Source organism: Papio anubis, chromosome 4 (assembly GCF_008728515.1).
Source record: "Papio anubis isolate 15944 chromosome 4, Panubis1.0, whole genome shotgun sequence".
NCBI classification, from domain to species: Eukaryota; Metazoa; Chordata; class Mammalia; order Primates; family Cercopithecidae; genus Papio; species Papio anubis.
This window is the reverse complement of record NC_044979.1, coordinates 55,553,176-55,567,297: the sequence shown is the minus strand read 5'-3', so window position 1 is coordinate 55,567,297 and position 14,122 is coordinate 55,553,176. Positions and strand designations below refer to the sequence as shown.

The 14,122-nt window shown below is 41.0% G+C and overlaps 1 protein-coding gene, 1 long non-coding RNA gene and 1 pseudogene across 11 annotated transcripts in view; 1 reads left to right on the top strand and 2 right to left on the bottom strand.

Moving 5' to 3' along the window:
- The window catches only part of NAPEPLD (N-acyl phosphatidylethanolamine phospholipase D), a 50,458-nt gene that overhangs the window by 32,386 nt on the left and 3,950 nt on the right, over window positions 1–14,122 (bottom strand). The gene's annotated exons all lie outside the window — the stretch shown is intronic.
- Window positions 1–14,122, top strand: part of LOC103883134 — a 28,142-nt gene that overhangs the window by 11,223 nt on the left and 2,797 nt on the right. The window contains exon 3 of one of the 2 annotated variants that reach the window (XR_001901090.3): window positions 7,264–7,399. The exons of the other annotated variant lie outside the window; for it this stretch is intronic. This is a non-coding gene — a long non-coding RNA (uncharacterized LOC103883134). The remainder of the gene's footprint in view (window positions 1–7,263; window positions 7,400–14,122) is intronic. 2 annotated transcript variants of the gene reach the window in all.
- LOC103883133 lies at window positions 7,396–8,757 on the bottom strand (annotated as a pseudogene). Its single transcript, XR_645251.4, has one exon. The product of XR_645251.4 is annotated as a 60S ribosomal protein L19 pseudogene (transcript).

The window sequence follows — 14,122 nt, the reverse complement described above, 5'->3', positions numbered from 1 at the left end:
ACTATGAAGCACCATTTCACACAATGCACCGTTGAAAGGGCAAGAAGGGGCAGAAGCACATAAAACCTGAGCCTTGAAAATCTGTGGACTGGTTTTTCTGGAGGAAAAATATTCGAAGCCCATTTGGTGAATGTGCAAAATGACAAGCTCTGCCAACAAGTGCCCCAGTGACAAAGGAGCCTCGGCCCAAGAGCGGGTCACACAAGAATGCTCCTCATCCCCAGTGTCTTCTGGGCACTCAGTAGAGGACACAGCAACAATCCCGCAACAGTCATCCTCAAACACCACAGACAAAATGACAGAAAAACTAGGAATGAGGAAGAGTAGGTTGTCTCTATGGTCCTGTTAAAATTAACTAGGTTTGAGCTCTTCAAGCTTGACAAATCCCTTAACATCTAGCTGGAGTTTCTCTAATTAAATGTGGCAAATTTCCAACTATTTCTTGTTATGTAACTGTTTCCAAAATTGACAAAGTAAATGAAAATAATCCACCCTTGATTTCAGGCCAACACCAACTGAAAGTAGATGTGTACATGAGTACACATAAATTGTAAACAACCCGTGTTTCAAAAAGTGCTTTAAAACTTGATAAAGATCTTTCCATTGTACTGATTTTGATTCAATTAAAGATACCCTGAATCTGAAAGAGCAATCTAAACAAATAATAAATAAATAAAAATACCACAAATTGTCAGGCACCCTGCCACTAAGGAAGTAAAAATGTTATCAATTATAGTTAGGTCACACGTTATACATGACACATACTGATATCAGTGGTGTTAAAATGTGAATAAAATGTCTATCTCAAAATGGATGAAATATAGCATCTTGTGTTTGAAAATAAATATGTTGGGACAGGAGTGAAAACATTGCTCTTGGTAATTAAATATAATCAGAAGCATAATTAATTTGCTCATCCTCTTTCCCTCTGTGAACAACAGCTAGTTACAAACATACCAAATAGCTAAATTTGTTCTAGAAAACTAGAATCCAGAAGCAAATTTAAAGGTAACAAATCCCTGTGACAAGTGATAAATTTAAATACAAATGTTCTAGCCAGGCACAGTGGCTCATGCCTGTAATCCCAGCACTTTGGGAGGCCGAGGCAGGTGGATCACCTCAGGTCGGGAGTTCAAGACCAGCCTGGCCAACATGGTGAAACCCCATCTCTACTAAAAATACAAAAATTAGCTAGGCATGGTGGTGCGTGCCTGTAGTCCCAGCTATTCAGGAGGCTGAGGCAGGAGAATCGCTTGAACCCAGGAGGCAGAGGTTGCAGTGAGCCAAGATTCCAGCCTGAGCGACAGAGACTCTGTCTCAAAATAAATAAATAAATAAATAAATAAATATGAAAAATAAAAGTTCTTTTTTAAAGAACAACTTATTACAAAAAGGACAACATAAATTCCATCTAGTAATTATCAAGGACATTCTCTACATTTTTTAAAGATTAATTGCCTATAATAGCAGAAGGACTTATCCCTATGTCTCCAACCAAAGAGAGGTCTGAGCTGTGACATTTGGTGAAGACAAGTCAGCCAAGTACAAATATTTTCTCTCAATAACTGCACACATGGGTAAAATGCTTTCAAAAAATAAGAATTTTCTATTTCAAAAGCAAATGTTTCATGCTTTGTTTTTTCTACATTTAAGATTTGCCAACTGCCTAGAATTGAATGCATTGCTTCATCATGTAAAAAGTTAAAGAAAAAATCAGAGTAGTAAAACATATGTTTGGGATTTCAACATACTGGACAACAACAATTCCAACAATTATGAAGTGGTAAATCATCATTCCCAGAGTAGACATTTAATAAATACTAATTGAGTTCCTGTCCATTACATAACAACAAAGATGCTGACGTTAAATCTGGAAAGTATTCAGAACTGTATTTTCAGATATCTCTGACTAAATAACATTAAACTTACAATTCTGTATTTGCTCTCCTTATCCTTATTGAAGAGAAAGGGCCCTTTTGATACAGTGCTAGATAACATGGCTAAAGAAACTACATCAATTCACTGAAACATCTGCAAAGGGCTTCAGTGGGGGTAAAATTGAACAGTTCACATCCTTCGCATTCAAAAAGATTCCAGGCAATACTGGTATTACTCCCAGAGACATTTAGGGGACCAGTGGGAGGGCAGATACGTCCAAGCACAGGAGTACACTGGATAATAAGAGGGAGAATGTTCTGTGGGAGGTATGTACACAACATTCATCAATCAAAAAAGTACTGCACTGTTATCACTGAACTTCATTCTTACCACACTTTATTGACTTAGCAAAACCACCAGTTTTGCTAACAACCAGTTTTGCTAAGAAGCTAAAAGAAAACAAAGCAAACAGAAGTTTAATATACAGTACCTGAGAGTATGACATTTAATAACAATTATTGCATCAAAAATAGAATGTACATGCATAATATACATTTGGATATATGTACATATAAATCTATATATCTCACCAAACAATTTACCTTCACAAGAATAGAAAGAACACTAGTGAGGAGTCAGAAAAACTGGACTCCAGTTCTACTATTAACTAGAGATGTTAGCTTGCAGGGAGTAACTCAGCCTCTCTAAACTTGGGCTTATTCATCTGCTCAGTAAAGATAGTAACTCCTAAACGTCTCTTTAAATGACTGTTAGTCATTCAAGGAGACCATGAGTTAGTACTATACATATGGAAGAGCTATACATATGGAAATTGCTGGCTAGTTGTAGTGGCTCACACCTGTAATCCCAACACTTTGGGAGGCCAAGGTCAAGAATTCGAGACCAGCCTGGCCAACATGGCGAAACCCTCTACTAAAAATACAAAAAAAAAAAAAAAAAAAAATTAGCCAGGAGTGGTGGTGCGTGCCTGTAATCCCAGCTACTCAGAGGCTCAGGCAGGAGAATCACCTGAACCCAGGAGGCAGAGGTTGCAGTGCGCTCAGATCACACCACCGCACTCCAGACTAGGTGACAGAGCGAGACCCCACCTCAAAAAAAAAAAAAAAATGCAAATTGTTGAGGCTGGGAGCAGTAGCTCATACCTGTAATCCTAACACTTTGGGAGGACAAAGTGGGGGGATTGCCTGAGCTCAGGAGTTCAAGAACAGCCTGGCTAACATGGTGAAACCCTGTCTCTACTAAAAAAAACAAACAAAAAAAAACACAAAAAGAAATTATCTGGGCATGGCAGCCCAAACCTGTAGTCCCAGCTACTTGGGAGGCTGAGGCAGGAGAATCACTTGAACCCAGGAGGTAGAGGTTGTAGTGAGCCAAGATCGCACCACTGCCATCCAACCTGGACGACAGAGTAAGACTCTGTCTTACACACACACACACACACACACACACACACACACACACAAATGCAAATTGAAGAGTAAAGAATATATGATAAATAGGACTTTTTGATCTAATTGAGTTGTTTTTCAGGTGAAGGATAAAACATTCTAGAATTCCATATAGCTTTAAAAACCTAAGTTGCTCAATTTTTTTCATTTTTCTTTCCTTAATTTTATGTAACAAGTCTATAAAAGTATGTAAGTTTTGTTATCCTTTAAAAAAACATGTATTTTCTTTTGTTAAAAAAAACTTTAAATTGGTCGCAAAGCCTTCATCCAATTACAGACAAAAAATTATTTTGACAAATAATTCACAAAGAAATGCCAACCAACCAAAAGCATTTAAGAGTCCAAATAAATAGTTTGTTTGGTTTTTTCTTTTTTGTTTTTTTTTTGAGACGGAGTTTTGCTCTTATTGTCCAGGCCGGAGTGCAGTGGCACAATCTCGGCTCACTGCAACCTCCACCTCCTAGGTTCAGGTGATTCTCCTGCCTCAGCCTCCCAAGTAGCTGGGATTACAGTCGCCCGCCACTATGCCCGTCTAATTTTTGTATTTTTAGTAGAGACGGAGTTTCACCATGTTGCCCAGGCTGGTCTCGAACTCCTGACCTTACTCCTGACCTCGTGATCTGCCCACGTTGGCCTCCCAAAGTGCTGAGATTATAGCCGTGAGCCACTGCGTCTGGCCCCAAATAAATAGTTTTGAGAGGAAAAAATGCAAACTGCAATCTGAATCTTTGGGATACAGTCTATTAACAGACTTTAAGTCACCAAAATATAAAAACACTCTAGAAGCTTTCTCTATAATAAGAGGTTTCCCCATATGTAAGAAAGCAAAGCTTTCATTAGAATCAAAAACAATAAAACAAGAGAAACAACTGGCTTAAAAACAAAGCCCATTTACAAATACCTTTTACGACTGGAATCCTTAGGGTGATCAAATTAAAATGTCATGTTATGGCAAATTTGGAAAACATGCATAAAATATTTATTGAAATAACATAGGTATCATCTCTTTAATACCTTAAAAAATAATACCAAGCACAAAGTGCAGGTTCATTTCCGGTATAATCAATTATACCTAAATGATATACAGAAGTATTTAATTGAAAAGGTCAGGCCAGGTGTGGTGGTGCGTACCTGTAGTCCCAGCTACTCAGGAGGCTGAGCTGGGAGGACTGCTTGAGCCCAAGAGGTCAAGGCCGCAGTGAACTGTAATTGAGCCACTGCACTCCAGTCTGGGCGACAGAGCAAGACCCTGTCTCAAAAAAAAAAAAGAAAAAGAAAAAAGAAAAGAAAAAAGAAAAGGTTGGGGGAGGACAAGGCAGGAGGAACAGTAAGTTGATGCCTATGGAACTTGAAAATGCATCCTAAATATGTCAGATGATCTTTCCTTTTTTTTTGAGATGCAGTCTCGTTCTGTTACCCAGGCTGGAGTGCAATGGTGCGATCTCAGGTCACCGCAACCTCTATCTCGCAGGTTCAACTGATTCTCATACCTCAGCCTCCCGAGTGGCTGGGATTACAGGCATGTGTCACTACGCCTGGTTAATTGTTGTATTTTTAGTAGAGATGGGGTTTCACCATGTTGGCCAGGCAGGTAGATGATCTTAAAATGTTCATTTACTGTTCCTGAGCCAAGATTTTAACAAAAAAAAATGCTTCCAAAATGGGACTACCTTCTCTCTACTGTCTCCATCTCATAATTAAGTATACAAAAAGAAAAACTTCCAATTTAAAGCATAACCTGTAAAGAAACGCAAAGGAGAAACATGTCTTCATAGCTCCTGGATAGGACAGAGAAAGAGGGGAAAAAAGCACACTTTTCACTTCTTTCTGACTTCAGTCCAGTTCCAACTTTGACCCTACTGAATACTATAGCCTTTTTTTTTTTCTGAGTCCGAGTTTTGCTTTTGTTGCCCAGGCTGGAGCGCAGTGGCACGATCTCGGCTCACTGCAACCTCCACCTCCTGGGTTCAAACGATTCTCCTGCCTCAGCCTTCTGAGTAGCTGGGATTACAGGTGCACGCCACCACACCCAGCCAATTTTTTGTATTTTTAGTAGAGACAGGGTTTCATCATGTTGGCCAGGCGGGTCTTGAACTCCCAACCTCAGGTGATCCACCCACCTCAGCATCCCAAAGTGCTGGGATTACAGGCGTGAGCCACCACACCCAGCCTTCTGCAGCCTTTAAAAAGTCACTTAACATCATTGGACTCTCTTTCATTCATCTGTAAAATAAGAGAACTGGGCTGTACCTCTAAAGTCTCGCCACCTCTAAAATTCTAACAATCTTCGGCTGCACCAAAGAGCCAGCTCAGGCCACTAAAGAGCTGTGCCCTCTAACTCAGCCTTGGCCAACCCCTCCTATTTCCACTCCCTCAAATAAAATTCCCAGCTCAGGTCCAGCCACCTTCCCTAGGCTGGACTGGCAAGGGATAAGCAAAGTATTTCACCTGAGAACAGCAAAGGTATCTACTGGAAGAAAGTGCAATTTCACAGGTTTATCAGGTAGACTAGGAGGTTATTAAGAGCCGGGACATATAAATCTGATACAAATAGCCATTTTCAAACTTAAAAAGATTCCAGATATTACTTGTAAGGGCTTCTACTTAAAGCATTTTAAAAGTCATGTTTAAGAAACATTGTTAGAACGTCTACCTTATCTAAATCCTAGCTCTCCAGTTTGCCGTGGAGAATATGAAGCCCTGACCTCCAGGGAGTCAAAATCCATTAGGGAAAAAAAATCACAAACCATACAGATTTTTGGCTCAGTATCACATTTACAGAAGTGTCAGCTCTGTTTAATGAAAATAGTATAGACTTCAGAATAAGGCATTTCCAAAACACACTGGCCAAATTCTCAAGATGGTGATGAATACTTTTCCTTAGGCTGAGCCGTTCACACTGACAGCAACAGTCCTGTGATCCAGCAGGTCAGAGACGCTGAAAAGCTCAGAACTTTCTGAATTCAGCCAACAAGTTAAAGGGCCCTGATGGCAACAGAGAGGGTGATGGAAAGAAACAAAGTCACTAGAGAGGTTACTTGAACCCCTGATTCACTTACAAATGAATTTGGCAAAGGGCAGACATGTTATTCTGCCCGCAATGTCATGCATGGTCCATCCTCTGTGAGAAAAAGGTAAATGACAAAAAATAAACGAACAGTGAGACTTTTACAGGGAAACAAGGAGTACACCGTAAATAACAGGGTCAGAGTGAGGCTAGAGACATCCCCAAAAGGTTAATAGAATCTTGAGGTTCAAAGGGACTTTAAGATCCCTGAGTTCAATTCAGTAGCCTCTGTTTAAGAATAGCAGAAAGTATGTAGCAAATTATAAAACTGTATTAAAAATGAATATAATTAAAATATACTTGAATGGGTTATCAGGAAAAAGCACATTACCAGAAAACGGAGCAAAATAAATTAAAAACATCTTAAAATAAATGCTTCCCAACTTTGCCCCTTATCATACTAAGCCTCAGTTTCATAATTCTTAGCCCAGTCTCTGGCACACAGTACATAGTAAGCCCTCAATAACTAAGCCACTGTTTTACTATGCTGTAAACACTGTTTTAAATAGATAGTAGGATATACATTAATATACAAAAAAGCATACCATTTTTGCATTTCTACACTAATGAGATAAGGGAGCTGAGGGAAATGGCATGAATAAACTGAAACAGAATAAACTCTGGAATGTGTTTTTTTCTATTTGAGTAACAGAAGGCCTGATCTTGGAATTCACAGAACTCTTAACACAAAACAGGATTCCTACCCGACCTCATAGTTCCTCGTGGCCTAACTAACCCTCCTGGAATCACCAGAAGGCTCTCATTAGCTCAGAAGACTCACTGATAGTCTCCTGGTTCTAAAAATAATAGTCAACCTGACTTCCCTTTATCTCCCTTCACTGGCCCCAGGAGCAGAAGCTGAAAACTCGTGATACTAACAGTGGCCACATGCAGACTCAGCACTTTTCCCAGAGCTTGAAGCCCCAGTTAAACAGATTCTTTTGCTCAAAGGAAAAATTTCCCACAATAGGAGCCGGCAAAATAGGTAAGCAAGGCCAGTTCTACCTAAATCACGAGTAACTAAGTTTCCCCTAAAGCATTTCAGTATTCTTGCCTCTCTTACCCAAATGACTCGACTATCATATTGTTTCCCCCATCTGCTTTTTCCATGGTCAAAACAGGTTTTCAAGAAAGGATTTGATCTCCAGTATGTGACAGATAAGGAACAAAATGTAAATCCTCCCTAGATCATTTCCAGTCCACACGGTTACAAGCCCCTAAACCTCAAATGTACATCAGAATTACCTGTGTTTTTTTTGTTGTTGTTTTTGATTTTGTTGTTCTTTTGCAAGCACATAAAGGCTTGTTTTATTTTAATGGCTGATCTATGCAATCACAGAGGCCAGTATGTACAGACAAGGGGGGTGGCTTTTATTTCTTGGTTTCTTCTTCCTTGGACAAAGTCTTGATGATCTCCTCCTTCTTGGTGTGTAGGTGCTCTTCACAGCGCTTGCGTGCTTCCTTGGTCTTAGACCTGTGGGCCTCAGCCTGGTCAGCCAGGAGTTTCTCACAGGCCTTGTCTGCCTTCAGCTTGTGGATGTGTTCCATGAGAATCCACTTGTTTTTGAACACATTCCCCTTCACCCTCAGGTACAGGCTGTGATACAAGTGGCGAGCAATCTTCTTAGATTCACGGTATCTTCTGAGCAGCCGGCGCAGAATCCTCATTCTCCTCATCCACGTGACCTCCTCTGGCATTCGGGCACTGGCTGTACCCTTCTGCTTACCTATGCCCATATGCCTGCACTTCCGGCGGGACAAGGTGTTTTTCCGGCATGGAGCCTGGGAATGACCATCACGGGCTTGCGGATGATCAGCCCATCTTTGATCAGCTTCCGATCCTCTGACGGGAGTTGGCATTGGCAATTTCATTGGTCTCACTGGGGTCTAACCAGACCTTCTTCTTGCCACAGCGGAGGACACTAGAGGTGAGCCTCTTCTGAAGCCTGAGTATACTCATGGCTGCGGCCACAGCAGCGAAAGCAAAGAGCTCCCCTGTGGAGCTTTTTAAACTACACCTGAGGCTACTGAATCAAAATGTCAGGTGGGGCAGTTTCTCTAGGTAATTTTTCAAAGTTCTGTGGGTGTTTCTAATATACAGGCAGGGTTGAGAACCACTGCTTTAAATCCCACTCTTACTTCCTGTTCAGCACTCCAAGTTAGAGAGGCAGCATCATCCTGAAACTGTTATACAGTGGGATGGGAAGACTAACTACGTTGCTAGGTAGAAAGTTTAACAGGGACCAGGCATGGTGGCTCACACCTGTAATCCCAGCATTTTGGGAGGCCGAGGTGGGTGTATCATTTGAGGTCAGGAGTTCGAGATCAGACTGGCCAACATGGTGAAACCCCGTCTCTACTAAAAATACAAAAATTCGCCGGGCATAGTGGCAGGCGGCTGCAATCCCAGCTACTCGAGAGGCTGAAATGGGAGAATCACTTGAACCAGGGAGGCAGAGGTTGCAGTGAGCCAAGATCGCGCCACTGCACTGCAGCCTGGGCAACAGAGAAAAAGAAAGTTTGATAGGGCAAGGCTTGTACTCAAGCCAACTGAGTCACAAATTTGACTCTGTGCCCCCAGGAAGCCAAGTCAATAAAAGGGAAATGTAATCAGTAATGATTCACATTGTCTATAATAACACAAAGCAGCCTGTACACAATGAGTGCACAATATTTATGGAATAAATAAATGAAAAAACCAGAGCTTAAACTCCTAATCACTCTTCATTGGGATATAGTTAATTGTTTTTTTAAAAGATCTCCTGCTAGAAGTCAAATAATAGAAGGAAAAGTGACCAGAAGACAGAGAGACAAAAATCAACAGTGGGGATCCCCACCAACTCTGCTAACAAAAATTAAAACTGGCCAGGTACAGGGGCTCACACCTCTAATCCCTACACATTGGGAGGCCAAGGCAGGTAGATCACTTGAGCCCAGGAGTTCAAGACCACCCTGGGCAACACAGTAAGACTCTGTTCCTACAAAAAAAAAAAAAAAAAAAAAAAAAAAACAGAAAGGCCGGGTGCAGTGGCTCATGCCTGTAATCCCAGCACTTTAGGAGGCCGAGGTGGGTGGATCACGAGGTCAGGAGATCAAGACCATCCTGGCTAACACCGTGAAACCTGTGTCTACTAAAAATACAAAAAAAATTAGCCGGACATGGTGGCGGGCACCTGTAATCCCACCTACTTGGGAGGCTGAGGCAGGAGAATGGCTTGAATCCAGGAGGCAGAGCTTTCAGTGAGTGAAGATGGTGCCACTGCACTCCAGCCTAGGTAACAGAGGGAGACTCTGTCTTAAAAAAAAAAAAACAGAAAAAACACAAAAATTAGCCAGGTGTGGTGGGATGAGGTAGGAGGATTTCTTGAGCCCAGGAAGTCAAGACTGTAGTGAGCCATGACCAAGCTACTGCACTCCAGCCTGGGTGACAGAGCAAAAGCTTGTCTAAGAATAAATAAATAAATAAATAAACAAACATAAAATAAATAAATAAAAATGGAAAAGTCTTGGGGAATAAATGAGTAGTTAAAATTCTGTAGTGCTAAAGTGGTAGCACAGTGGTAAAGACGAAAAGATGCCTACCATAAAATCTAGTCTTCTTTAATCTGTCATGTGTTTAAAAAAAAAAAAAAAAACTTCTCTTCCTTTTTTTCTCAGTAACAGAACCCGTTTTACTTAGGCTAACTATGCACCACCTAAATGATGACATTTCCCAGCCTTCTAGCTAGGGATGGCCAGGTTGGTAGTACTTTGAACAATGTGATACAAGCCTTTTATGGTGCTTCCATAAGTCTCCTTAAGGGAGAGAGGCATTCTTCTTGATTTGTCCTGCATCTGGCTACCTGGAGCCATCTTGAGCCAGGAGGGTGCCACATCCTAAGAATGGCATTGAAGAGAGCTAGAAGGACTTCAGGGCCCACCATACCAAGCCTGAACTGTCCAACTTTGGATTTCTTTCATGTGTAGGAAAAACATATTTGAGCAATCTTTCAAATCACAGCAAACTAATCCTAACTGATACGATTACCATAACTGGGAGGTTTAGGTTTAGGGGAGCTATAAAAACACTAATGGTAACACATGCCCAAAATACAGCTTTCCTAATCCATATGTGGGTGCCTTGATCAACACACTGTAGCCTTGAACTCAAGCAATCCTCCTGCCTTGACCTCCTAAAGTGCTGGGATTACAGACGTGAGCCACGGCACCTGGTCCATTTATCATTTACTAAGCACTTACTATGTACCAAGCACTTTAGATCATTATTATCCTCATGCTATAGGTGATGTAAAAGAGGCTCACGGAGTTTAATAGTTTGCACAAAGCAATAAAGTTGGTAACAGTTTGATCTAGGGATGAAACCCAAGTTGACCAGATGCCAAAGCCCATGCTCTTTCCACTAATCATGTTGAATCTACGAGGAAAATTCAATAAATTCATCTTGAGTAGATACCTAGGTTCTAAAGTTAGTAGCATTTAGCAAACAGTTACAGTCTCACTGACAACGCTCGCCTTTTGTTTTGTTTTGTTTTTTTGGCTTTCAACAAAATTTTATCTGCTTTTTCAAACTAAAAGATACTTGCGGCTGGGCGCAGTGGCTCACGTCTGTAATCCCAGCACTTTGGGAGGCCGAGGCGGGTGGATCACAAGGTCAGGAGATCGAGACCATCTTGGCTAACACGATGAAACCCCGTCTCCACTAAAAATACAAAAAAAAATTAGTCGGGCGTGATGGCGGGCGCCTGTAGTCCCAGCTACTTGGGAGGCTGAGGCAGGAGAATGGCGTGAACCCTGGAGGCGGAGCTTGCAGTGAGCCGAGATTGCACCACTGCACTCCAGCCTGGGCGACAGAGCGAGCCTCCGTCTCCTAAAAAAAAAAAAAAAAAAAAAAAAAAAAAAAGTACTTGGGAGATGCTCAGTAAATACTAGTTCTCTTATAAATATAATTGCCCCTTTAATTTTACATGAAGAAGGTTTCAAATGCTGTAACTTTTAGTGCTCAATTTTTCTAATTTACAGTTACATTGAAAAGAACCATCAACAAATAATTGGTCCCATATTTTAGTCACATAAACAGAAAATACACATGGTACCTTGAAGACATTTCCCTTGCTTTCAAAAGGTGTCTGAGTTTATACAGCATAAAACCATCTAATATGTTATCTTTCAAGCTGGGGAGAACGGCTAGTCAAGTCCCATAAAGAGACACTGTCAGGTAGGAGGACCAACATATCTGGTTTGCCTGAGGACTTCCTGGTGTTAACACTTAAAGTCCTGCATCTTAGGCCAGGTGTGGTGGCTCACACCCGTAATCCCAGCACTTTCAGAGGCTGAAGCGGGCAGATATTTGAGGCCAGGAGTTCGAGACCAGCTTGGCCAACATGGCAAAACCCTGTCTCTACTAAAAATACAAAAATTAGCCAGGCGTGGTAGTGCACACCTGTAGTCCCAGCTACTTAGGAGGCTGAGGCACAAGAATTGCTTGAACCTGAAGGTGGAGGTTGCAGTAGGCTGAGCTTGCGCCACCACACTCCAGCCTGGGCGACAGAGTGAGACTCTGTCTCAAAAAAAAAAAAAAACCTTCCTACATCTTGGGAACTCCCTCGGTTCTGGAAAAACCTGGAGGGCTGATCATTCTGTGCCTCAGGTGACCATATAAATGCATAGTCATATCTTCAACAAAATTTATAAATATGTGGGCAGTTTAAACTAAATTGAAGATGAAGATTATAAAGTAAGATGTAAAGGTATTCGGGTGGCTAAGCAAAAGAAAAAAAATTTTAATGCTCTACATAATCAGGCTTAACTAAGACAGTGTTGCTAAGACGACCAAAAATGTTTATTAGATCAAATTCTTCATTCTGATGAATTCGATATGTACACCAGTATTACCGTTCACCCAGCTGAAAAACAGGCTCCCAACAGCACATGTACATTTACATACAATGGGCATTTAGTCTACATACAAAAGTGAGACACTATATGAGGAAAGATTGAGAAAGGAATCAACTTTCAGGCAAGAATTGTGAAGTATCTCATACCTGTGAAATGGTGGAAAAGCCTAATTTTGATGTTTCAATTTTGAGGTAATCATGACAGGCTAAACTCCTATGAAGGCAGAAATTAAAAATCTGCACATTAAAGAGATTGAACCAGGTACATTCCCTCTAAGGTCCCTTCCAACTTGAATATTCCATGACAGAAGTCATCACTTGTGTGACCCTTTTACCTAAGAGGTAAAGCAAGTCAGGCCACAGAGTTACATAACATTCCAAGGATCTAGCTCTGGCTGATGATGGAACCCGGACTATCTATTGGCCATGCTGTCACCTTAATTATGCTTAAAAACACTTGGAACCGAAAGCGCATACAATCAGCATAGGAAGATAAATGACACATTTTACTTTATATGGGGTATTTTACTTAGTTTGGCTTCAAGTTTAAAAAAAAAAGAATTTCAGTCCAGAAACTCTTTAAGTTTTCATTGGCTACTTTAACCATAAAGCACCACAACATTCTGGAAAACACACACACACACACACACACACACACATATGTTCAGAATATACAGACAGCTTAGTTTACAGAGCTTTTCATGAGCTCTCTAAATAAACCAAAGGAACAAACACAGTAACTTGAATAGGGAACATCTTTGTAATCGAAGGACCTTCAAAATACAGAAAATAACTTTCAAAACAAATGACTGCTATCATCGGAGTGTCCTATTAAGATGTGACCAGTTTTAGCTGGGCATGGTGGCACATGCCTGTAATCCCAACTACTTAGGAGGCTGAGGCATGAGAATCACTGGAACACAGGAGGCAGAGGTGGCAGTGAGCTGAGACTGCCCCGCCACACTCCAGCTTGGGTGACAGAGCGAGACTTAATTCAAGATGGATTAGAGACTTAAATGTTAGACCTAATACCATAAAAATCCTAGAGGAAAACCTAGGTAGTACCATTCAGGACATAGGCATGGGCAAAGACTTCATGTCTAAAACACCAAAAGCAACGGCAGCAAAAGCCAAAATTGACAAATGGGATCTCATTAAACTAAGAGCTTCTGCACAGCAAAAGAAACTACCATCAGAGTGAACAGGCAACCTACAGAATGGGAGAAAATTTTTGCAATCTACTCATCTGACAAAGGGCTAATATCCAGAACCTACAAAGAACTCAAACAAATTTACAAGAAAAAAACAAACAACCCCATCAAAAAGTGGGCAAAGGATATGAATAGACATTTCTCAAAAGAAGACATTCATACAGCCAACAAACACATGAAAAAATGCTCATCATCACTGGCCATCAGAGAAATGCAAATCAAAACCACAATGAGATACCATCTCACACCAGTTAGAATGGCGATCATTAAAAAGTCAGGAAACAACAGGTGCTGGAGAGGATGTGGAGAAATAGGAACACTTTTACACTGTTGGTGGGATTGTAAACTAGTTCAACCATTATGGAAAACAGTATGGCGATTCCTCAAGGATCTAGAACTAGATGTACCATATGACCCAGCCATCCCATTACTGGGTATATACCCAAAGGATTATAAATTATGCTGCTCTAAAGACACATGCACACGTATGTTTATTGCAGCACTATTCACAATAGCAAAGACTTGGAATCAACCCAAATGTCCATCAGTGACAGATTGGATTAAGAAAATGTGGCACATATACACCATGGAATACTATGCAGC